Raw genomic sequence first — 26,819 nt, forward strand, 5'->3', positions numbered from 1 at the left:
GTCATATTTGCTAGTGTATATAAATATACTTTGTGCTACTTATACAATATAACACAACTTCTGTTAAAGTAGATTTACACAGGTGGTCAATAGGCTTTTAAACATTATCATAATTTTATCCTACAGGTGAATTAATAAGCAGTATATCCAGAAAGAACAGCAGACGTCTCAGAAGAGGACATTTTTCTATGAAAATCTGAGTGTTCCAAAAAAAATAAATCTCACCAACAAGTAATATAGACCGCAGACATTAATTCTTCCACTCTAGAGGTTTCACACAAGCAAGTATCAATTTCTGAATAAGAGAAACCATCTCAACTAAGTTGTTACTTGATGAATTTCGCAGGAGTGAAACACGATCTATGTTCTAAATGTATCAAGAGTTTTACCCTCAAGTCAGATCTTCTAAACCATCAGTGGCTTTGTATATAAGAGAAACCATTTAAATTCTCTGAAAGTAACAAGTGTTTTATTGAAATGTCAGAACTTGTTGGATATCAGAGGATTCACACAGGGGATAAATCATTTAAATGCTCTCAATGCAGTAAGTGTTTTACCTGCAAGTCAAGTCTTGTTACACATCAAAGGATTCACACAGGGGAGAAACCATAAAAGTGCTCTGAATGTAGCCGATGTTTTGCCACAAAGTCACAACTTGTAGCTCATCATATGCTTCACACAGGGGAGAAACCATTCAAATGTTCCGAATGTAGCAAGTGTTTTATCCTGAAGTCAGAACTTGTAAAACATCAAAAGATTCACACAGGAGAAAAGCCATTTAAATGCTCTGAATGTAGCAAGTGTTTTACCCTCATGTCGAATCTTGTAAGACATCATAAGATTCACACAGGAGAAAAGCCATTTAAATGCTCTGAATGTAGCAAGTGTTTTACCCAAAAGTCAGAACTTGTAGCACATCATAAGATTCACACAGGCGAGAAACCATTTAAATGCTCTGAATGTAGCAAATGTTTTGCCTTTAAGTCACATCTTGTAACACATCATAAGATTCACACAGGAGAGAAACCATTTAAATGCTCTGAATGTAGCAAGTATTTTAGCCATAAGTCAAATCTTGTAGCACATCATAAGATTCACACAGGCGAGAAACCATTTAAATGCTCTGAATGTAGCAAGTATTTTAGCTATAAGTCAGAACTCGTTGTACATCAGAGGATTCACACAGGAGAAAAACCATTTAAATGCTCTGAATGTAGCAAGTGTTTTACCCAAAAGTCAGCTCTTGTAACACATCGAAAGATTCACACAGGGGAGAAGCCATTTCAATGTTCTGAATGTACCAAGTGTTTTACCAAAAAGTCATATCTTGTAACACATCAGATGATTCACACAGGTGAGAAGCCATTTCAATGCTCGGAATGTAGCAAGTGTTTTAACCAAAAGTCCCATCTTGTATCACATCAGAAGATTCATGTCCCTATAATACCTAATACTACACTGGAGGACAAATTAGCAAAACTTCCATAGTATACAGGCTAAATTCTACATGAACAGGTTAATATTAAGTCCGTTAGTCCATATTATAACAAGAAATGTGGACTGACTCAATGGCTAGTTATTAGAAAAATATCAAATAAAAAATTGCAAAATAGATTGTACATGTTATGACTGCCTATGTTTTGTATCTGGCAGCAGTAGTTATAATCCACCAGAGGTGCTCCTGTCCTGCTCCTGAACTCTGCAACATGCCTGAAGGAGTTAATCTCCTTGTCTGATGCTAATTAGAACTGCACCTGTCGCACTGCTTCAAATACCTGCCTCAAGCTGTGCTCTGTGCAGTTCATCCCGTTTGTTCCTGGCTGCTGCTAACCTGCTTCTGTTCTGTTTGGTATATACCTTCTGGATTGAACTTCTGTGTATGACCCCTGCCTGTACCTTGGACCTTGCCTGAGACCCTGATTCGTTTGCCTGTACCTTGGACCACGCTGTTTTGCCTCTTGCCCTGACCTTTTGGCCTGACTTCTGGACCTTGCTTATTCGCTTTATCTCTGCCTGGCTATTTGGATTTGTTTGTCTGATCTCTGCTTGATCCCTTGACTCTGTCTGCTTTCCTGGACAGCCTTGTGCTCTCTAGACTGGGGTAAAACTTATAATACCTGTTCCTGACATTTTTACTATACAGTCTCCTTAGGAACCTGTTTTAATCAGTGTATCTGAGTTATCTTTGTGTATTTACCTGAATAAAGACACATTGCTTAACACTCCCGTTGCTCTTCGTGCATGCACTGGGATTCATATCATGATGAACTGCCATACAATCTGGGCCTGCTGATTGCACGCCCTCTGCCTTAGTCCTGGAATTCCTAGTGTTTTTGCATTGAACTCTGTGTTTGGCTATTAGACATGTCAGTAAATCCACAATTACAAATGCTGCAAATGGACATTGTTCAGCTCCATTACCAAATCATACAAGTATCCACTTTACTCCAAGAACTGCTTAAAACCCTTCCTGCTGCTGTGTTAAGTAGTTTCAACACTAATTCTGATTTTAAAGCAACAAACTCCTCTAATGAAAGCATGCAGACCGCAGAGAATCCTCCCAGAACTTTTTCTGACATTGGTGCTGCATCTCTGGTAATGTCAGTAGCCCCTATTATTAGGGATTCTAAATGGCCAAGCTACCTGCGTCCCCCTCTCACTGACCAGGAACGATGGCGCAGAAGAATTTGTAAACTATGCCACTACTGCGCCAGTGGCGAACAATTCTTACAAAGCTGTCAAAGACCACAACATTCTATGGAGCAGCCTTTAGTGTGCTCCTCTCCAGACCCTAGATGATTCTGCATGTCACCTCCTGTTGCTTTACTTCAACCTAATCTGTTCCCTGGGATGGGGCCTAATCTGCCAGTTCCAGTTGCCGCCTGCGGTGTCAGTTCCAGTTGCCGCCTGTCCTGCGGTGCCAGTTCCAGTTGCTGCCTTTCCCTGCGGTGCCAGTTCCAGCTGCTGCCTGTCCTGCGGTGCCAGTTCCAGCTGCCGCCTGTCCTGCGGTGCCAGTTCCAGCTGCCGCCTGTCCTGCGGTGCCAGTTCCAGCTGCCGCCTGTCCTGCGGTGCCAGTTCCAGCTGCCGTCTGTCCTGCGGTGCCAGTTCCAGCTACCGTCTGTCCTGCGGTGCCAGTTCCAGCTACCACCAGTCCTGAGTATTCTGCCGCTGTGTCCGGTCCTGAGTCTCCTGCCGCTGTGTCCGGTCCTGAGTCTCCTGCCGCTGTGTCCGGTCCTGAGGCTCCTGCCGCTGTGTCCGGTCCTGAGTCTTAAGCCGCTGCTTCTACTTCCAAGTCTTCAGCCGCTGCCTCTACTCCCAAGTCTTCAGCTCCAGAGGGGGCGCTGCCCTTACAGTCCACTCCAGAGGGGGTGCTGCCCTTACAGTCCGCTCCAGAGGGGGTGCTGCCCTTACAGTCCGCTCCAGAGAGGGCCCTGTCCCTCAAGTCCACTGCAGAGTTGCCTGTCCATGCAGTTCAGCCCGAGTTGCCACTCTGTGCGGTTCAGCCCGATTTGCCACTTGGTGCTGTCTGCTCTGAGGCATCTCATAGTGCTGTCTGCTCTCAGGCATCTCACAGTGCTATCCAGTCAAAGTGCTGTGCCCAGGCCTGGCTTCCCGTCAGGTGTGCCCGACTTGCCGCCCCAGCCGGGGACTCCTGCTCTGCCGTCACAGCCGAGGACTCTCCAGAGACTGTTGAACAAGCTGGGTACTCTCCAGAGTCTGCTATTGAGCCTGAATGCTCAATAGCCCAAAAGCCTCTTCCGAGTCATCAGATCCTCCTCCAGTCTTCTTTGATGGAGACATCAAACAGTTTGTTATGGTACTCGAACTTTACATGAAACAGTTTCAAGAAAGTCCGGATTATTTTGTTGACCAATTTAACCAAGTGGGTTCAATTATTATGTGTTTTAGAGGGGAGCCACAAACCTGGGCCTTCTCATTACTAAATTCCGATGACCCCATTATTCATAATACTATGGACTTTGTTAATGCTGTTTGTCAGAAGTACACTCTATCCACAGTCAAGTCATCTGATCACGATTTTTCTGTGCCCATTCCAGCCTGTGCGTTAGTTCCTGCACTTGTCCATAAGACCTCTATGAATGTGTCTTCCATCAGACAGTCTAGGTGACCTAGGGAGAAGGTTAACAAGAATGGAAAAACTCTTGCTTTGCCACTTCAGTCACAACAATCACCAACCTTGGTTACTGGCTTCTTGGGCATATCATCTGGTGATAAAATAAAAGGTCCTGTCCCGACTCTAGGGTGGGACTCAGACTCTGAATTTGTGGAGGATACTAGAGAGTTAGTGGACAAACTTGCCAATTCTTCTGCTTTTGAAGAATTGGGTCTTCTCTGTACTCCATTAGAGAAGAGCCCAATTGTGTCTCCAGGGAGATCTTATAAAAAGAAAGAGAAAAACCTGAAGGGAGCATATATGGAGCATCTGGAATCCGCTCCTTAAAGGGGGGGGCTATGTTATGACTGCCTATGTTTTGTATCTGGCAGCAGTACCTATAATCCACCAGAGGTGCTGCTGTCCTGCTCCTGAACTCTGCAACATGCCTGAAGGAGTTAATCTCCTTGTCTGAAGCTAATTAGAACTGCACCTGTCGCACTGCTTCAAATACCTGCCTCAAGCTGTGCTCTGTGCAGTTCATCCCGTTTGTTCCTGGCTGCTGCTAACCTGCTCCTGTTCTGTTTGGTATATACCTTCTGGATTGAACTTCTGTGTATGACCCCTGCCTGTACCTTGGACTTTGCCTGCTTGCCTGAGACCCTGATTCGTTTGCCTGTAACTTGGACCTTGCCTGCTTGCCTGAGACCCTGATTTGTTTTCCTGTACCTTGGACCACGCTGTTTTGCCTGTTGCCCTGACCTTTTGGCCTGACTTCTGGACCTCGCTTATTTGCTTGATCTCTGCCTAGCTATTTGGATTTGTTTGTCTGATCTCTGCTTGATACCTGGACTCTGTCTGCTTTCCTGGACAGCCTTGTGCCTTCTGGACTGGGGTAAAACTTATAATACCTGTTCCTGCCATTTTTACTATACAGTCTCCTTAGGAACCTGTTCTAATCAGTGGATCTGAGTTACCTTTGTGTATTTACCTGAATAAAGACACATTGCTTAACACTTCCGTTGCTCTTCGTGCATGCACTGGGATTCATAACAGTACATAGTCATATCTGTGATCAATCACATACCGTAATTTTTTTATACGCAAAAAACTTATATGAACAGGTCTCGCTGAAAGAATAAAATACAAATCACAACTCCAAAAACATATATAATAAAGTTAATACATTTATTAATACATTAAAGCTGATAACAGAATAGTAAGTTTAAAAATCATATATAAAAGTTATTGATGCTTTACAGGACCAAACAAATATTCACTCTTCAGAAGCAAATATATGTGTAAATATCATCATGCTGCATGTGAAACATATATGTATATAATGAGATGATAAATCTGTATATCTCCATGCTTTGTCAGGAGATATATAAAGTGATATTGAAGTGATCCACACTAGCTGTATCCATTAGTTGTTTTACAAGACAGAAGAAGAAATAAAATACATTCCAGACAAGATCGCAATTGAATAAATAGGAAACCATCCACATATGAAAAATGTCACCTTTTTAGCTAGTTAAAGCCATTTTATCTTTCTGTGCCAATAACAAACAGATTTGTGGTATATCTCTACCAGGAATTAGTGACAATAGACAGATGGGACAATGTAACGTACTATACCAATCAGGGAAGTATCATACACTGCAATCCAAGTTCACACAGACTGCAAGTATCCATCCACTTACGTCTGGAGATGTAAAGGTACTTATCCACTATGCTTGGTTCACACACGGATTTCCAAATAGGTTTCCCAATCCTTCCACTTTAATAACGTGGTCACAATATTATAATGAAGATATCACTCTGTCATCCACTGGATAATAGCTCAGTTATAATTGATATATTTAGGAACAATAGTACCAAACAGGCTCCTTCCCATAAGGGAATAAAGTTACCATCCAGGCAATCAGAGATATGTAGATAGTCATAACGCGTTTCTTCACCCTAATTGGTGATTTCTTCACAGGCATCCGTCAGATGAGTCAATATCCAGCAAAACTGACAATTGTAACCTCAATTATATCCGTCAACAGGTGTCCGTGTTTTTACCTTTATCAAATCTATCTAAAGCCTGTGATCGATTACAATAAGATTAGTAACAAAGCAGAATTTTCATTTATTTACAATATATCAAGACTAGTGTTTCATAATACATATTATACACTATAATCATATGGTAGTAATTCAATATAATAGAAACAAATTCAGACTCTTTCATCTATTTAGTTAAGTTTGGTTTCTATATAATTACCTATTTTAAGCATTGGAAATAGGCCTTATAGTATCTGTATATGGTGACATCACAATATAATTGTATTTTATTCTTGCAGTGAGACCGATTATAAATATATGTTATTAATACATGTTCTTTATGTACCCATTGAGCGCAGTTACTTTTCTTGTTATTTTGTGAGATGTTTTATGAAGTTTGCAGTCTCCTTGGACATCTGCTTAGTCAGGTGTGGTCATTGTGAGCACCAAGAGGGCTATCTATGTATATGTTATAGTTATATCCCATATAACTATGTGCTAACTCCAGTAACACAAACACAACTTTACACCAATGTAATATAATGCACATCATGCTGGTTACATTGTTTACAAGCAAAGCCTCATGGAAAGTGTATATCACACAATGTTATAGTACTAAGCCGTAGTCATATATATATATTCAATGTATAATACCACATTAAGTATCTATATTCATTCATTAGTAATGAGAAATTAAGACATAATTAGATATATGGCAGAAAAAGGAAACAAGTGACGGTATAGAGATGAAAGAAAATGTCCATGTGTCAATCCTTATGGTATAAATATCTGTAAACAGATACAAATCTCAAGCTCAGAAAATAGTATAATATTCTATAATGTAGTGTAACATATATAGTACTAATACAAAGTAACTGGCATTGTACTGACATTATTTCAAATCTAGACTTTGTATCCGCACAGCTGTCAATCAGTGAAGTACTCCATCATCTGGATAATTATTCACAAGTCAGTGAGCTTTAAAGGATCATGTCCCAGTAATGCTACTTACTGCTGATAAATACCCTGAAGGAAAGATTTACAAATCTCCAATAACGCGCACACATCATCCAATATCATCCGTTATCTTAAATCAGTTGAATCCCATAAAGCTATTTGCCAACTCCAATAACAATTTTTCTTTATACCAATGTGATATATTGCATATTGTGCTGATCAAAGTGGTGGCAAACATTTCCTCAAGGAAAATATATATTACACAATGTTATAGTTCTAATCCATTACCATATATTTGTTCAGTCTTACCCAAGTATAGTAATCCACAGGGGCATTTAACAATAATATCGGAGCTGTTACAAGTAAAGAGATTGTTAATTGTAATCTTTTTACCTGAATGACGGTGGTTGAAGTGTGTTCCTAATAGCATATTGTTGCAGGTAACACAACCATCAGTCCTAATGCTGCCCAATCTAAGTGGACGGGGAAAGGATAGGTGACTGCTGTATTTTTGTACAGGGTCATTCAGTACCAAAAGATCCCTCAAGATGCGACCTCTTTTGTACCATATCAAAGGACAATCAGAAAAATAAATTTTCAAGCCAAGATCACTGGTCAAAAAGATCCAATTTTTGTTGATAGCTCGTCTAAAGTGACTGTGTTACTGAATGTTGTGCCAATCATCAATCTATTATTGTTATGTAGTTTCTTCTTTTTCAGTTGTAATAGCATCTGTCTATCCATTTTAAGTGCTTTTAATGATCACCTTTTGAATCTCATGTACATTGTAGCCATGCCCAATAAATATATGTCCCAAATCTGTCATCTGTTTGTGACACTCAATATCATTACTGTCAATTTGTCTGACTCTTAAGAATTGTAATAGGGTAAGAAATGGAGGGTGACGGCTGGATGCATGTAATATCGTATTATGGTCTGTTGATTTGATCTTATTGGTGAAGCCTAAATGTATCTTCTCATTGATACAGACTTTATTCTTAAAAGTGAGATCAAGGTCCAATTGTACATGTGCATCCGTATCACTGAGTTGGTGTAAGGCTTCATTGCGATAGTATGAGTAGTCTAATATCACTATAGCTCCCCTTTATCTGCTGGCTGAATTATAATATCCTTATCACTGGCCCGCTCTGTAAGAGATGTCTCCCAGAAATGGAACAGTTGTGCTTATAGCTCCCTTGTGGAGGTGTCTCGTGATTCTGTGGACACCATTCTAACCAAAGTATGTATAGAGCTATTGGTGTTTATCGGTCAAATGTGCTCGGTGTATAAAATGTAGGTTTATTAGTGGTTACAGTATTCTTAAAGTTATGCTTTCAGGACCTTTCTGTAAGATTGAGACCTTTCTGTAAGATGTTTTATTCAATTGTAGTTGTTTCTTTTAGTAAGGTAGTAAATCACAGTTTGGTGACACCCGTCGTTGGTTTTTCTGACCTTGTGCTTTGAGCCGCCCCTCATCAGGTGGCGTCTTTTCCTTTTTCTCTGCTGTTTGCACTGGTACAATTCACTCCAAACACAAGAGATGGATCTGAAGAGGAACCAGGTGCATTATCCATCCTGGAAAGGGGGATGTTCCCCCCTCACTACAGCTGTCCTGGACATAGACACCTCTTCTTAGAAAGCACCTTTTGGGTCTATGTGGTCTAGCACATATCCCCCAAGAGCCAAGGCTCTACTCTGTGGTCCTTATAGTCTGGAGATGCTTTATGGAGTTTGACTTTGAACAAGATAATCTCTTCTCTATATGAATTACCTGATAAACCAATCCGTGGTGGTATCATTGATGTTATCATGTGAATCATTCATCTTGGTGATTTAGTATCTTACATCCACCAGGTCCTTCTTTACCTCCTCAGTAACCAGACTGATCAAATTCATGGAAGTTATTTAAAATCACCCACTATGTTCTACAGAATTCAGTGTTTGTACGGCCTATAGTGGGCTGGTTATTGACTGAAGACTCTGGGTATTTGTTTAGCTTTATGATAGTTTGATACAGTGGCTGCAGCAAGATGTAAATCCACCTCTCTTTTATTTAGTGTTAATAAGTTATCATAAATATATTTAGAATTTGAAGAGCCGACATTATCATGTAAAGTCTATGAATGAATCATTTTACTGGCTTCATCCTACATAAAGGACAATATCTCAGCATGTAGTAGGTTTCCACCTCCTAGATCTGTAAAAGCTTCAATATCCAAAACATACCAATGATAAAGCAACAAAACAGCCACAAAATGCCAATAGCAATGAGATTGTGTCTCTATATGTAACTATAAATCAGTCCTTTAGTAATATAAATCTGGGTATCAATATAAATCTATATATTTTCTATTATCAGTACTGTGGTATCCTGTGTGTAATATATTGTTCATTTGGGCAGGGTCATCTTTACCTTCTGTCTGCCTAAACAATAGGTGAATCCTAAACAAAAGATCCATTTGTTGACATAACAGGATGTCAGAGGGTTGGGTACGTTTTCACGAATGTGAAAACACCAACACTGAAGATACATAAAAAAAAACCCCGAAGACCCAGGAAACGGGGAGTCGACGGGGAGATGATCCTGAGCAGCTTGATATTGTCTTAACATCTACCCCACCTCCTCAGTCTTCTACCCACATGATCGATCCTAAGGCTCCGATTACCTTCAAGTCAATGCAAACTTTGTTAGCCACCTTGAAAGTCGACTTATCAGCGGAGTTGAGAGCCTCCATGAAAGCCATTCAATGAGATGTTGTGGCACTGGGCTCCAGGACGGTACATCTTGAGAATAAATTGGAAGAATTGGTCTCTTCGCATAACGAACTTATTACATCTCATGAACAACTTGAGTCAGAAGTATCTTGAGAGATAAGTTGGCGGATATGGAAGACAAATCGCATCGTAATAACCTCAAAATCCGGGGAATACCAGATCGTATCTCAAACGCAGATTTACTATCCTTTGCCACCAATCTTTTCCAGAAACTACTCCCTTCGGCTTCTACACAAGACCTAATCATTGATCGCATACACCGTCTCCGTAAAAATAAGAGGGCACCGGACACGGTTTCCAGAGATAACTTATTATGCGTTCACTTCTTCCATATTAAGGAAAGTATTCTGCGGGCGGCCAGGGAAGCGGAAGGCACAGATCTCCTTCAAGACATTCAAGTGTTTCCAGATTTTTCCCAACACACGGTGGCGAAGCGAAGAGCTTTTCAAACAGTCACAAGAACCCTAAGAAGTAATGATATTTCCTACAGATGGGGGTTCCCAGTGAAACTGCTGATCCACAGACATAACAAACTGCATATCATAATTCAGTTGAAGAAGGGACAAAGCTTTTAGTGTCCTGGAACCTTCCGGTATCTCAGCCTGACCCCAAAGTCAGAACCCATATTTTTAATGACTGGTCTACTCAGGGGGGATCGAGACACAAAGAATCTTCGATTCGGGATGTGCTCCCTAGCTCGACCTGAGTTCTCTCTCCTTTGGGCCAAGACCCAAGAATATATTCTTCTCCAAATGTTGGAGGAAGCTGAGAGTTGGATTTCCACAAGCTCTCTTTAGCCTCTATCTCTTTATCTCAGGGTCGATACAGGAGGGTCCGTTGGAACAAGTGGGCATTAAGATCATCTAAACATCTTCAGACTTTAGACGAGTGTCTTTAAGGTTTATCTAAAGATTCTGGAGACTTAGACGAGCGTCCCCAGGACTTTTTACAGTACATTGAGGGGGTACCTCGGTTCCAGTGTTGAGTTCTTGCTCATTTTTGGATACCCCTTCATTCTTATGTGTATTTGTATTGGGTGATGCCTTTATCCTTAGGTCCGGTCTGACACACGGATGCATTGACTTCATGGACTTCCAATAGAACTCCCTTTACGTTATGTCCATGGCGTTTATCAGAACACTTGCTACTCTCGGTTGAGGCAAAATTAGAGATAGCAGATGCCATTCACTCCTTTACACAAACTAATGACCCAGCTGATACTTCTGTGTTTACATACTGGTGCGCCCTTAAGGCGGTAGTGTGGGGTACGATTATTCAGATAGCCTCTAGATTACATAAGGTGAACATATATTTACAGACAGAACTGGAAGCGAAACTTACATTTTTAGACACCCAGAACAAAACACACGCGTCTAAAACACTGAATCTCGAGAGAACACGGGTCAAAGCTGAATTGCAAAAACTACTTATCAAGCGAACCCAAATGGCATTATCTAAACTACGCCAAAAATACTATGTAGCGGGTAATAGCCGGTAACCTTCGGGGACTACAGGCCCGAAATCGTATTGGAGCCATCACAACTTCCAAGGGCACTAAGATTACCAATCCAAGAGCTATTGCAGACTCCTTTGCAGCCTTCTACACAGATCTTTATAATCTGAGTACTGACCCCTCTACTTACCAGCCGACAGAACACGACATTGCCACCTTTTTGGAAAATCTCCCCCTTCCAGCTATATCCCCCTCTCTTAGGGAAGAACTGAATGCCCCCTGGTCCTTAGAGGAAATCGATAAGGTCATTAAACAACTTCCCAAGAATAAAGCACCTGGCCCTGATAGATATAACAACTCATTTTTTACCACATTTCAAGATGTGCTGTCACCTATCCTTCTCCAACTATACGAGGCCGGAACTCATCTTGGCTTCTTCCCATCTGAGATGTTAGAATCCCATATAGTGGTCATCCCCAAACCGGGAAAGGACCCCACTGACTGTAAGAATTATCGTCCCATAGCCCTTTTAAATACTGATGTCAAAATATTTGCAAAACTTGCTAACAGACATTCTCCCATCATTCCGGAATTGAACCACCCAGATCAGGTGAGTTTTGTGACAGGTAGACATACCTGACAATTCGAGACGTATTCTCCATTTAATAGAACAATGCCATAAAAACGATGATAACATGTTATTGCTATCTCTGGATGCCGAAAAGGCGTTTGACAGGTTACATAGGTCCCGACAGGGTTTCCCCATGTCTCCCATTATCTATTTGATGGCTATAGAAGCCCTGGCGGAACGAATAAGACTTGATCAAAGATGCACAGGACTAGAGGTGAGAGGGTCATCCCATAAAGTGTGCTTATTCGCTGACGACGTACTCCTGTTCGTGACTAACCCGGAGACCTCGCTGCCAGCGATACATGACCTTCTGTTTCAGTTCGGGAGACCTTCCCTTTATAAATTGAATTCCTCAAAGACAGAGGTACTCCCTATAAATATCCCAGCAGCCAGATTGCAGGCCTTAAAAGATAAATTTTTTTACTCTTGGAAAACTACTGGACTTACTTATCTTAGGATTCAAATAACTTCCCATCTAGATTCAATGTAGATCATAACTTTTCTCTACTACACCAACAATTATTGAAGCTCATATGGTCGTGGATGTGCTTTGAGGTCTCCTGGTTAGGCAGGATCTCAGCATTTAAAATGATGCTTTTCCCTAAATTAATGTACCTATTCTGTATGCTCCCGTTTTGCCTTTCCCCGGGGTTACTAGCCAAATTGACCTCTCCGATGAAAACATATGTTTGGAAGTCTAGACCCCCACGTATTGCTATGCAGTGTATGACTAGAGGGAAACGACAAGGGGGACTGGCCCTTTCTCACTTGACAAAATATCATGAGGCTGGAATTTTGTCCCAGGTTCGGGACTGGTACCTTCCAAGGGGGGTGAAACCCTGGGTAAGAACTGGAAATAGCATGTAACCCAGAGTTCTCTCTGACGGATCTTCTATGGGTACCTGGTCAGTGAAGGCTTCCCACGGAGACCTTGCCAGCCCTTACTAGGGACACTCTGACTGTGTGGGACCTCCTGTGCCGGGATACGGAGGGGCTAATACGTTCCGCGACGGGTGTGTCGTTACAGGTGATCGCCAGATAAATAGCAGATTTAAATCTCTCTGGTTGGGTCAGTAGGGGTATTCAGACTTTAGGTCATTTGTTGGACTAGGGCGACCTTTCCTCCTACTCGCATCTTAGTGCCCTGTATTCGCTGCCCAAGGGTGACTTCTATAAATACCTCCAAATTAGGCATCTATTAGCCTCTCCACCGTTGAGAAATCTGGCGATATGACCTCCCCTGACCAGGTATTACTCCCCGTTAACTAAAGGTAGTAGTAAAGCCAGCATTACCCTCTGGTATAATACTCTATCGTTCCTAAACACTGCATCTAAGAGCTAGATTTACTAAGCTGTGGGTTTGAAAAAGTGGGGATGTTGCCTATAGCAACCAATCAGATTCTAGCTTTCATTTATTTAGTACCTTCTACAAAATGAAAGCTAGAATCTGATTGGTTGCTATAGGCAACATCCCCATTTTTTCAAACCCGCAGCTTAGTAAATCTAGCCCTAAACCTCAGATCCAATGGGAAACAGACCTCCAGTTAGAATTGTCAGATGAAGACTGGAAACATATTTTTGTCAACTCTTTTAAAATGTCTAAGTGCCGTAACCATACGGAGATGTTGGTAAAACTATTGAATAGAACGTATGCCACCCCAGACAATAAAATTTGCCCCTCCATATCCCGACTATGTTGGCGCAATTGTTCAGAACGTGGTGACATTCTCCATATATTTTGGTCATGTCCTGTGGTACGTCCATTGTGGAACAAGGTTTTCCAATTGATAAACTCAGTCCTTGGTCACTCTATCCCTCCCACGCCAGAGTTGGCTCTATTACAACATTATCCACCTGCTCTTCCACGTTGGGATAGATATGTGACAGGTCAGGTGTTGATAGCAACCAGAGCAGCTATCGCTCAGGCATGGAAGCAATCTCTCCCCCCACCCCTGGCCAAAGTGATCTTTAAAATTATATTTAACTTTGAAATGGAAACCCTGGGTGTCCCATACTCTACGTTAACATCATCTCTTCTGGTTAAATGGAGAGCTTGGCATAACTATGTTACCGAAGGGGAGGGAGCCCCGTTACGTTCCCCACTCACGCCCACTAACGATACTGGTAAATGAGCTTCTGTATGTAGGCTATTAGCAGGGTCTACCATATATGGCAAATAGTCAGATAGATATTGCTCTGATTCTATATGCTTTCAGGATCATTGTGTTCCATTCCCTTTATGTACCCTTTCCCTTTTTTTTTTCTTTCTGTACCCCTTTTGAAAAATTTATAAAAAACAATAAAAATTTTATTTGTTAAAAAAAAGACTATGGATAGGATATCTTTATTGGAACCAAAGAAAAAATTGAACGATGTGAAAAGAGATGTAGTTTTCATTACGCAATATAATAGAAAACACAGAAATTATGAGAATGTAGTGAAAAAGTATTGGAAGATACTTACCAGTGACCCAATTTTGAGAGATCAGCTACCTAGGGAACCTAAATTTGTGTATGGAAAGGCCCCAAATATAAAAGACCATATTGTCCGCAGTATATTACCTAGAAAAACTAAGCAACAACGAATCAATACTGCAGGTTTCCAGAGATGTGGCATGTGTCTACCATGTAGAACCATTCAGAGCAATAAATCTAAAATCACAGAGTGTAAATCTACAGTAAATGGCTTGAATTATAAAATTCAGGACTTTATCACCTGCCATTCAAAAAATGTGATATATTTGATCCAATGTAAGTGTAGCAAGCAGTACATAGGAAAAACTAGCCGACCCCTTAAAGTCCGTCTGGAGGAACATTTGAGAAATATAAAGAAAGGTAATATAAACCATTCCTTGTCTGCTCATTGCAGAGATCTACATGATTATAACCGCAATTCAATTGAGTTCTTCTGTGGTATTAGACAGATAGCCAGTAATTGTAGATGCGATGACCAAGAGATCAGATTAGCAAAGGCTAAAATGGAAAATATTTATAAATTTAAAACACTAACCCCAGAGGGTCTGAATGCAGAATTCGAGTTAAAATGGTTTCTGGAATAATCAACTCCTTTTTATTTAGGTAGTTGTCTATAATAATGAGGAATATGAAAATTGCTTTAGATTTTCTTTTTTTTCTGGTTGAATTTATGTCCTTATGGGAGAGAAAATAGATGCTGATTGGTGGGAATTCAGAAATGTTCTTCATCTATATACTCTCTACCACGCAGATCGTTTCATTACATATGAGACTTTCCATCATTATGTGATATATATCTTGATGGATCACTTTGTCATGTATTATACACCTGTTTTTATTGTTATATCATATAGTCTTGATTTGATTAGGTATTTGGCATACTAGCAATTGTCATGTTGAATTAACAAGTTCGGTTCAATCTGACTTTCTGCCAATGTGCCGCTTCATTATAAGATTGGATTTGTGTATATTAACTTATAAGGTATATATCCATATTCCTATCTTCTACATAATTTAAGATATGGGGAATGACAGAATTATGAACCCATTCGATCAGTATGTCACCATTCATTGGAATGGTGTTTTGATCTTGGTGTATATATTTCGGATTCTGTAGTGGAAATCCACTTCCCTTATCTCTGTGATACTCTAACCTATGATTATATGCGTGTGGATTCGTGTAGCATATTTTTTGATAGACAGATCCACACGTAACTAGGCAAGATTCACTATATCTTGATATATTTCTGTATTCATGTTTGGTTTTAAATTAATCCTTTTGACCAGTTGTTGTATTTATATGTACATATACATTTTTTGGATAAAGTAGTTTGCCAGTGATCCGTTACTCCTATATATAACAGCGGAAGGACACTGCACAGAGGAATGTATGTTCCTGGATGGTCAAATTGTTATGTATATGTTGACGATAAAAGTAAGATATATTGTTCTTTGCTATAATGTTATTGTCAGGATTTCCCAGGTATGACCACGGAGAGAGCGTAAGTGGTTAAAGTGGCTTTATTAAGAACTCAATTAACAATCCACCACGGATTGTGGCACAGATATACCGAAATGGAAAGACAGAGCAACAGTTCAATGGGATCAACAATATAGAAGACTTTAACAGAACTTGGTAATGCAGACTGGAGTTGACAACTTGGTAATGCAGACTGGAACTGACAACTTGGTAATACAGACTGGAACTGACAACTTGGTAATGCAGACTGGAACTGACAACTTGGTAATGCAGACTGGAACAAACAACTTTGTAATGCAATAGTAGATTTCAACAGGCAGCGTGGAACTATAAGTACCAGGTATAATGGTTGAAGATGCAGGAGTCCAGTAGCAGGTAACAGCAGTAGAGAATACAATGAAGTAATTTGCAGGAGTCCAGATAGCAGACAACAGCAGTAGTAGATAGAAGCTGAGCACAGGGAATGCTCACAGGAATGACTTGGTGATCTGGCCCAGACCGTATGAAGCAGGCAGGCTTATATAGGCCTCATGCAGGTGACACAACTCTCAGTAATCAAGGAAAATGATCAAAGTAGCACAGTTGCCCCTTTGGTGGGCAGTGGTACTACAAGTAGAATACATAATGAATCCAATAAAGTCACTGCAGACAGCAGCTGCAGAGTGCAAGTCGTGACAGTTATATGTATGTCTGGACCTTGATAGGAACCGATTATCTCAGTCAGGTTCGGTATTTACGAACGTAATATCTCGATAGCGATTGGCTATCTTGAGTATAAATGAAGATCAGCTGGAAGCCCGTGTACACTTTGACAAAGACCCCAGAGGCAGGGTCGAAACGCGTAAGAGAACACGGTCTATCTTGTTGCAGCAGCGTCTCGGTATACGGATGAAATTTGATTGCCCAGCTGATTGTGCCCGGGACTTTATATCTTTATGCTGGCTTTTATCTTCTATCCGGTACGAGTACATTAGCTGACTGGTGTCAGGATTCCTTACAGAATTTCTTTTTTAAGCTGTTTTTAGTTTGTATATGTTTTATGAATAAATTGTAATACACTAGATGCTACTTTCTTTTTTACATTGATCAGGTAATGAATTAACGTGAGAGTTCTATATGGAATGAAGTTTCACCTTGGAAGCGGACTTACTTACTAATATATGTGTTAAGTTTATTGATGGTTTGCATGTAATTCCACCTTTAAGATTTCTCCCTACACGTGTGGTGGTGTTATTATTGTCTAACAACAAACACATTGTATTTAGTGGTATTTCTGGATGTTTGAAATCTGTGATTGGTGATCCATTCACTAACCCAGTGTTTTTTCCTCTCTTTGTTAAAATTTTCTATCACCACCACCGGGAGACATCATAAGAACCAAAAGGAGTCATTTGATGGAAAAGAACTATAAAAGGAATTTACACTTGATTTACAGAAGAAAGTACTTTATGGTGGACATTGTGCATGTTTTTTCATTTGCTTTGACTATATGATGATAACGTGTTTATCTTACTATATGTGCCTTTTGTACTTTTGGTTTGATGTATTGTTGAATGTAGTGACATTCATATGTGTATTTAGGCAGCCAGAGAGTAGGGAGCACTGTTTTGGGGGAATCATTTCCATTTATAAAATGTGTGTATTATATAGCGTTAGTAATTATAAATACACTGACAATGTAGTAATAAATATTTAATTTACTAGACAGTTAGATACACTGATATTTTACATATCACCCAAGTTATGCCAATAATAAATGCAACCAACAAATATATTAACGTAAGTACAAACTTTTTATTTATAAAAAACAAATATTTACAATGTATTCAATAGTAGTGTGGTTGATTTACATCCCTAGTATGATTACAAATATTAAGGTGAGTATCAACAAAATAAACCTTTCAAAAACACACCAAAAAAATAAACGTAACATCACATAAGTCCATAAAATGTATCTTTATTCACCATAGAAGGATTATCCTGGTTACTGTGATGTGACATCTTTGTTGGTATTCTATGGAGAAAAAAAAAAAAGTAATTAATGACATACAGACATGTGTAGAAGAAATGTAAGAATGAATACACTATATTTAACTGTTAATATTCATAAATAATGTATGATAAAACATAAAGATTAACACATGAACACAAGGAGTAAGGGGGTGTATGTATGTCCTCCTACCTGATCCGTTATCACTGCATGTCGGACATGACGACATCACCCCCGACATTTACAGTGAAGAGCGCAGCAGTGAGGAGTCTAAAGATAGAAGACAAAGGAGAACACAGAAGAAGACGTAAGAAATAATAAAGAAGAGAAAGTAAACGGTAAGAGAGGGGCGCACAGTGACACAAAATACAAGGGGCACAGGGGGAGGAAAAATAATTCTTTAGGAGAAATTAAAGGTTCAATATTGTACGTTATAGTGTAATGATTTGGGACAGATCTTGACCATTTCACAGATATTTATAATTTATGCAATTTTACTACATTGATATCACTGTATACACAAAGAAAAATAATGTAGTTTGGTAAGGAATGAAGAGGGTGATCAATTGGTTTATAAGGTGAGTAAAAGGATAATTAATGTGTGCAAATTAATCAAAGCAAGGTTGTAGGAGATTGGCCAAGTGAAGGGTGGACAGTGTCAGGTGTACAACATTGAAAGAGTATTTATGTCAAATAGAGGCAAATGCTTTTAAATAGTGTATAATAATATTAGACATAGAAATAAAAAACAGCTATCATCCAAGTATTAACAGAATTAGTTTACTTACAAGAGAAGAAGTCTCTGACAAGTTTTGCCCGTACATGGATTCCTAACGTTACATCCTCTTCATTTGCAGTAACAACATCTTGATCCTCAGGTATACTTTGATCAGGAATTACTTGAATATTGTGCTCTAGGCAGATTTTGTGCAACATACAACACAACACAAATATCTGACAGACCTTGTCAGCCGAATATTGTAATGTACCACCCGAACGGTCCAAGCAACGGAATCTACTTTTCAAAATTCAAAAAGTCCTTTCAATAATTCCACGGGTGGCCATGTGGGCACGGTTGTAAGGGTGTTCTGCAGAGGAACGAGGTCTTGATATAGGCGTTAAAAGTCAAGGTCTTAATCCATAACCCGAATTACCTAATTGAAAATAAATAACAAAAAAATAAATAATTCAGTTTTCACATCCACGTTATAAGATTTTATTTCAATGAATAAAGTCCAAAGAAAGGTTTAAGTGATTAGACACAAAAATAGGCATATACTTTATTTGCAACTACTGCCATTCAAGTGTTGTAATAATATTAAAAAATGATGTCACTAATTTAATATGTGTACTGAAGAACCACGACATTCAGACAAACTACAAGCATTGATCAGGCAAGAATGGCCATCAGTCAGTATGTGGGCCACAAGTTGATTGACAGCATGGTAGGGCGATTTACAGGGGTCTCCAAAAAGCAGGGTCAGCGCTGCAAATAAAATGTATGTAAATCTCAAAAAAAATAAATCTAATTCTGCTTGACTGCACCATAGCAACACCTGGACAAAAAGTAGAAAAACACTGATGCAGCAAACTGGGAGAATAACAATACTTATGCAATTCTCATAACTTTCGATCATGACTGTAGTGTTACATGTTAAAAAAAAACAAGCAAATTAACATATTTGACATAGTAAAGTATTACAATATAACTCACCAAATAACCATCCGCCTTCCAGTCTTGATTGTTCAAATTCCTGAAAAATGTAAGAATTACGCAGTATATATGAGTCATGGGTCACCCAGGGAATGATACATTGACATTAATAATCCTCCCTTGGGCATCACATACCACTTGCATGTTCATTGAGTGGAAGTGTTTTCGGTTGCGACACACCTCCTCCATATCTTTTGTAGGTGTGAATACAATGCGGGTACAGTCTATTGCACCCATTACATTAGGTATGTTTCCAATTACATAGAAAGCTTGTTTGACCTCTTGCCATTGTCTTGTGTTACGTGGGAGATAGATGTAGTCTTGTACATGTTACAGAATAGCCTTTACTACTCTGAAAAAACCCTGCAAAATGTGGATTGTGACATCTCCATCACAAGATGCAGCCGTTGGTTGAAATGAACCAAAAGCCAAAAAATGAAGAGTACTCACTAGTTCGGTGATGCCTGGAACAGCATTTGTTCTTCTGGTCATTGGTTGAATATCTAACTTGATAAGTTCATATAACGCCAATATGGCCATAGAAGGAGCCGATACAGTCTAACAATGTCTTCCTTGTGCAGAACATGAAGCGTTTGGCGTGGCCTGAACACACGAGCTCTTCTAAGACGTCTTCTTCTTTGGCGTGTAGGTGCTGTGATATTAGGTTCATTTTGAAGTGCAGATCTGGCCAGGTTTATGTTTAAAATGATTCTCAGATATTGAAGTAAAAGAGGAATCATTCTTGAATATTATTTTTAAATATTCACAAATTTATCTATTAAAAAAGATTAGTACCACAACATGTGCAAAATGTATAATATCTATCACTTAAAAAAAAAATTGAAAGTCAATGTTGGCAAAAACATTTTACACATATAAGCCGACTAATAACATAACATTATTACATCAAAAAGTAGCGGTATAAAAGACATAAAGATGAACAACATTCAATAAATATTAATTAATTCATAATCGATAATTACTGAGTATAGATCACTTTTTATATTTTAATATATAACAATATAGTTGATTGATTCTGGAAATAACAAACAACGTGACAACAATAATAATATAATGTACATCCAGCAATGGAAATAAATCTATATGGAGCCTTATAGCAGAGAACAAGGGTGTGACAACCTTTTTGTAGTAATCTACAATATAAAATATTGTGAAGCCAAGGTAGGACAGGTGTGTGTACATATATATATATATATATATATATATATATATATATATATATATATATATATATATATATATATATAGGGCCGATGGCTGGATGGGCCCGACTTCTCCCGTCTTTTTGGAAGCTGGTTCCCCAGGAACCAGCCCCCTCTGCTGCGCGCTCCTCAGGTCCCTCCCCTGTTATGCTGTGCACTGTTACAGTGGTGAGTTTCCTGTTTTTTTTTTTTACTGAAGAGGGGGGGGGGGTGCCCGCGATTTTCGGGGGGGGGGGGGGTCGCGGGGGTGCCGCAATTTTCGGGGGGAGGTCAAGAGTGTGGAAGAGCCATGGGGTGCTGGGAGAGGGGGTGAGAGAGCCAAAGGGTCTGCTGGGAAAGGGGGTGAGAGCCAGGGGGTGCTGGGAGAGGGGGTGAGAGAGCCAAGGGGGTGCTGGGAAAGGGGGTGAGAGAGCCGAAGGGGGTGCTGGGAAAGGGGTTGAGAGAGCCAAAGGGGAAGGGGGTGCTGTGAGAGGGGTGAGAGAGCCAGGGGGTGCTAGGAGAAGGGGTGAGAGAGCCAAAGGGGAAGTGGGTTCTGGGAGAGGGGTTGAGAGAGCCAAAGGGGAAGGGGGTGCTGGGAGAGGGGGTGAGAGAGCCAAAGGGGAAGGGGGTGCTGGGAGAGGGGGTGAGAGAGCCAGGGGGAAGGGGGTGCAGGAAGAGGAGCGAGAGAGCCGGGGGGTAGAGGGTGCAGGAAGACGTGTGAGAGAGCCAGGGGAGTAGGTGGTACAGGAAGATGTGTGAGAGCCAGCGGAGAAAGGAGAGAGGGACAAAGGAGAAGATGGTGCAGGGGCATAGGTAAAAGAAAGTGTAAAGGGAGAGACATCTTAAGAATTTGAATGTCAGGGATGCAGCTATCATAAAACACAAGTAATAATGAAGAATGTAAATGCACAGAGGGGACAAGTGTTAAAAAAAAATAAAAAAAATCAAGCCTTCATACTCCATTCACTTATATTTTCTATACCCCACTCCTAAATTTCTGCTTCGACCACTGCCCTCTATTCCTGCTCCCGACTGCCTGTGTGAGCTGACAGCTGCTGATCCCTCCTCGCCCAGCGTGCCCAGTAGGAGAACAGAACACATGATGCCATAATCAGGTAAGTTCATATATTTTCTCGTGTGCAATATGTTTTTAACCATCCTTTCTTGAACTGGGGACACTACAACGTATCCAATAATGTTTAACACTATGTATTGCTCATTATTGTGCTGTAATGTTTTTTGCATATTATCTGTACAGAGATTTTTAATTAAGAGGAAAAAACATTGCTTGTCATAAATTTTATCTGTAATTGTGTCGATATATCTATTTTTGTTTGCATTGTAAATGATGTATTAAGCTGCTCTTGGGACTCACACTCAGTATCTGATATGCTGTACCAATTTTTTTTTGTGAATGAGTTTTTGTCTGAGCTTTACTAATGATTTGGGGGCACTACTATGGCATAATGTTATTTGGGGTCACTATTGTGGCATAATATGATTTGGAGGCACTGTTGTGACATAATATGATTTGTGGGCACTACTGTATGGTATATGATTTGGGGGCACTACTATGCTATAATATGATTTGTTGGCACTTCTGCATGACCAAATATGAATTGAGGGTAATACTATGTGGCATAATATGACCTTGGGGCACTACGATGTGGCATAATATGAACTGGGCACACTACGGTGTGGCATCATATGAACTTCTGCCAAAGGCAAGTCTTTCATTGTTGAATATATGGGAGCCCAAAGAAGTTGCTGTATCGGGGCCCAAAATTCCTCTTGTCAGCCCTGCCTGTGAGTCAAGGGGGTAGACGTCTCCAGGTAAATAATCTAAATGTTTCCTATCTAATCAAACTGATGGATCACATCCAATTATTTCTCACCCACCTCCTCTATCCCCCTTAATTTATATACTGTGTTTTTTAAAATGAATAGAAAAGACGCATATCCAATTACTGTAGTAAAACAAAAATATTTTTCTCTGACATTTTGCTGTAGATGGAAATACTTTAAATGCGGCCGTGTGGGTTCAACTGATCATTCAATAGTTATGTTTTTTTTAGATATATGTTCGTTTTATTTCATGTGGAATGATTCATGAAAATTCTGCCATTACTATTTAATTGAGGGAAAAGGGTACCTGTTACCTATATGTGTGTGTAAGTACTCTGTTTGTTGTTGCTATTTTGTGGGAGATTTGAAAAAAGCAAAACATTGTTTCCTACAGTGGCATCTGTATAATTGGTGGTATTGCTGTCAGGGCCATCTTTCCCATTGGGCACGATGGGCAGCTGCCCGGAGGCCCCACGGACAAGGGGGCCCTATAGGCATGGCTCTTAATGAGAATAAATAATCCTGCAAAAGAAAAAACCTGCAAAAGAAACCTTCAAGGGTCACTGAGCAAGTACATCTATCTATCTCTATATATCTATATATGTATATATCTATAAATCTATATCTATATCTAGGGGCCCCGGTGCACTGCTTTGCCCGGGGGCCCATAATGTTGTTAAGATGGCCCTGATTGCTGTAGTATGGGGTGGCGTGCTGGTGGCAATGTTGTAAGGTGTTTGGTGCTTAGTATTGCTAATAAGTAGGAGAGGGTATTGCTATAATGTGGGGGGTGACGCTGGACGCTGTAATGTGGGGGGTGATGCCGGTTGCTGTAATGTGGGGGGTCATGCTGGACGCTGTAATGTGGGGGGTGACGCTGGATGCTGTAATGTGGGGGGTGATGCTGGTTGCTGTAATGTGGGGGGTCATGCTGGACGCTGTAATGTGGGGGGTGATGCTGGACGCTGTAATATGGGGGGTGATGCCAGTTGCTGTAATGTGGGGGGTCATGCTGGATGCTGTAATGTGGGGGGGTGATGCTGGACGCTGTAATGTGGGGGGTGATACTGGACGCTGTAATGTGGGGGGTGATGCTGGACGCTGTAATGTAATGTATTGTCATGGTATTTATTGATGTAATTGGGGTGCTAATAATGTAATGTTGAGGGTCATTAGGAGAAATAAATACCCCCCCCCCCCCCACACACACACACTCATACTACATCATGTTGTACTGCGCCAGCATCAGTGTGCAACAATATAGTGCATGGAGCCCACAACACGTGGGCCTGTGTGCTTTAAATGCCAGGGCTGATTTTTAGTCCCAGTCCGGCCCTGTATATATATCTAGGCCATCGGCATTGGTGCCGGCTGGAGGGTCTGATATATCTGCAGTTTTCTCTGTTGCATTTTTATGTAGTCAAGATCATAAATATTGGGACATCGACACAATTCTCATATTTTGGGCTCTATACACCACCACAATGGATTTGAAATGAAACTAACAAGATGTGCTTTAACTGCAGACTTTCAGGGAGGCACATATAGAAACCGTTGTAATCCCTACACTGTTCACCTGATTTGGATGCAAATACCCTCAAATTAAAGCTGAAAGTCTGCAGTTAAAGCACATCTTGTTAGTTTCATTTCAAATCCATTGTGGTGGTGTATAGAGCCCAAAATATGAGAATTGTGTCGATGTCCCAATATTTATGGACTTGACTGTATCTGCATTTTTATCATTGGGACACAACATGTATTTGTCTGATAACATACTAGGCATCTAAGTATGTAGTACAGATGTATTTCTATGTTTGATTCCTTTTATAAGCTGATTAAACAATTTTTATACAATATATATACTCCGTATAGATATGAAACCTCTTGGCGCTTCACTGTATATCTAACATAAACAAATGCAATTTTCATATGAAAAAAAGCCCCATATGTACATGTGGCAGCACCACTCCAAAGACCTGGTCAGTCCAGAAATGAAAATAGATATGACAAATAGATATGAAGTAGGCGCCTTCTTTGTATAGATGTATTCAAAAATATGCGTACCGGAATGCTGATAATGAAAGGCACTTCAAAGGTTGTAGAAGGTTCCTCTAAATGTCCTTTAAGGAAATATCTTGGGAGATCAGGTGCTCGCACAGAAAAAAGTAGAAAAACACAAAATAGTGTAATACCCTTTAAAAGGTAGAAATATTCCTTCATAAGACACTATAATAAATCTGCGCACCAAAAAGATATAACTGTATGACCAGCTGGTCAGTGGTTGTTGTAATTTGTATCCTGTGCTTTGGACATTCTGCTTTCCAGTGTTTATTCCTGTGACAGGATGGACCGCCTATGCCACCCTATCTGTTGTTGCGAGGAACCAGCTGGGCTTACTTTGCCACCGTTCCCTTTCGTTATCTCGAATACGCCACTCCTGCCGCAGTGGGAGGGGCCTGCTGCCACCACTGAGCTCCTTCTATGGCACTCTGAACCACGTTCCTTCTGGGTCACTGACGCTGCTAGCGTGTCTCCTTGCTGGTGTACCTGGCTGGTAACTCCGGACCTCTTACTATGGACCCGGGTTGCTGTGAATGGATCCCCCCTGGCCTATCACACTAACCAGGGCTGCAGGTAGCAGGCGGGCGGTGGTACTGGAAACACTTGGGCCCAAACCGCAGAGACAGCCGGAGAACGGATTAGATTTTAGGGTCTAATCTGTAGATCACAGGAAAACAGTAATATTGAAGATGATTCCAAGCAGGTCTTTAAAGCAAGATGTTTATTGCTCAAGTGTCCTGACAAGGACAGTCCCACTGATTTAAGGTATCAGTGGTCAGGTCAGATGAAGTCAGAAGAATGATACCATGCTCACAGAGCACATCTTTTATACAGTTCAGAAATAGTCTATTTTTAGAAACAGGATATACTCTATTCATACAAACATAAGTTTACATACATTGCAAAGTCACTAGTATTTATACTTAGCTTTAAAATTCTTAAAACCCCTTGCTGTGATTTCCTGCACCTTTGAGATGCAGGAAATGGGCAGCCCGTTTTAAATTACAACCTTCCTGTCTCCAAGTTAAACCTCACACATCAAAAGATGTAATTAACACATGGCCTTTCATCAGACCGTTCGGAATTCATATTCACACAACAACAAAAGGGACATACAACAAGCTAGTTTCCCAAGCCACAATACACCAAAGGCTTGGTAAACACAGGCTCATTGTGTCAGATATATGCATCAGAAATAGGCATTTCCTACAGTAAAGTTAGTCAAGAGACGAATTTCTTCGCTTTAAATAAATTTTTACCAAAAGTTATTTAATAGTGATCCAGTCACAGTTCCCTTGTATCCTTGGCTTTACCTGCTGCCACCTTTACTGCCTGCATTCTCCCAGCCTTGATTTGAGGGAGCACCTCCTGAGATCCAGTATCAGCGACAACAAATGCAGATAAGCAGACATTTACATTTATATCTCTTTGGTACACAGATATATTATAGTAAACAAGTGCACAGCAAAGCTCCTTTATGCCACTTTACTATGTTAAATTATACAATATTAATGCGAATAAAAAAACAGTGTATTGCAATCAATCAATTACAATGAATTAATCAATTACAATGAATTATGTGTATTTCAAAATATTAATAATATTTGCTGTGGATTTGCAGGAATTATGATCCTACATCTGAAAATAAGGGAAAAAAAAGACAACAAAGCAACATAATCAGCTTAAAAAATATTTTAATTCAAACTCCTTATTTAGACCATAAGGGACAAGAGCATTTAATTTATATATCCGTCATTTCTCATGTCAAAAATATTTTTTCAAAATTTCTGTTTCCAACTGAATGACCACTTGTATGCTACAAAAATCTTCATAGAGCAATTATGGATTTGTTTACAGAATGTGTCTTTTCCTGTTTTAATATTATATAAATGTTCTGATATTCTTTCTTTCAGTGGTCTAAATGTTTTCCCTACATATAGTAATCTGCAACAACATTCTAATATATATATATATATAAGATTTTTTTGTATAAAATGTAATGAATTGATCAATTTTATATGTAATGCCATATTGGGTAAATTGTGTAATTTTTGAATTTTTTTATTTTTAATAG

At 39.9% G+C, this 26,819-nt stretch overlaps 1 pseudogene; it reads left to right on the forward strand.

The window, feature by feature from the left end:
• The first annotated feature begins 477 nt into the window (after positions 1-477).
• The window catches only part of LOC142150656 (uncharacterized), a 60,192-nt pseudogene continuing 33,850 nt past the window's right edge, over positions 478-26,819 (forward strand).

This window comes from Mixophyes fleayi, chromosome 4 (assembly GCF_038048845.1).
Source record: "Mixophyes fleayi isolate aMixFle1 chromosome 4, aMixFle1.hap1, whole genome shotgun sequence".
Classification (NCBI taxonomy): domain Eukaryota; kingdom Metazoa; phylum Chordata; class Amphibia; order Anura; family Limnodynastidae; genus Mixophyes; species Mixophyes fleayi.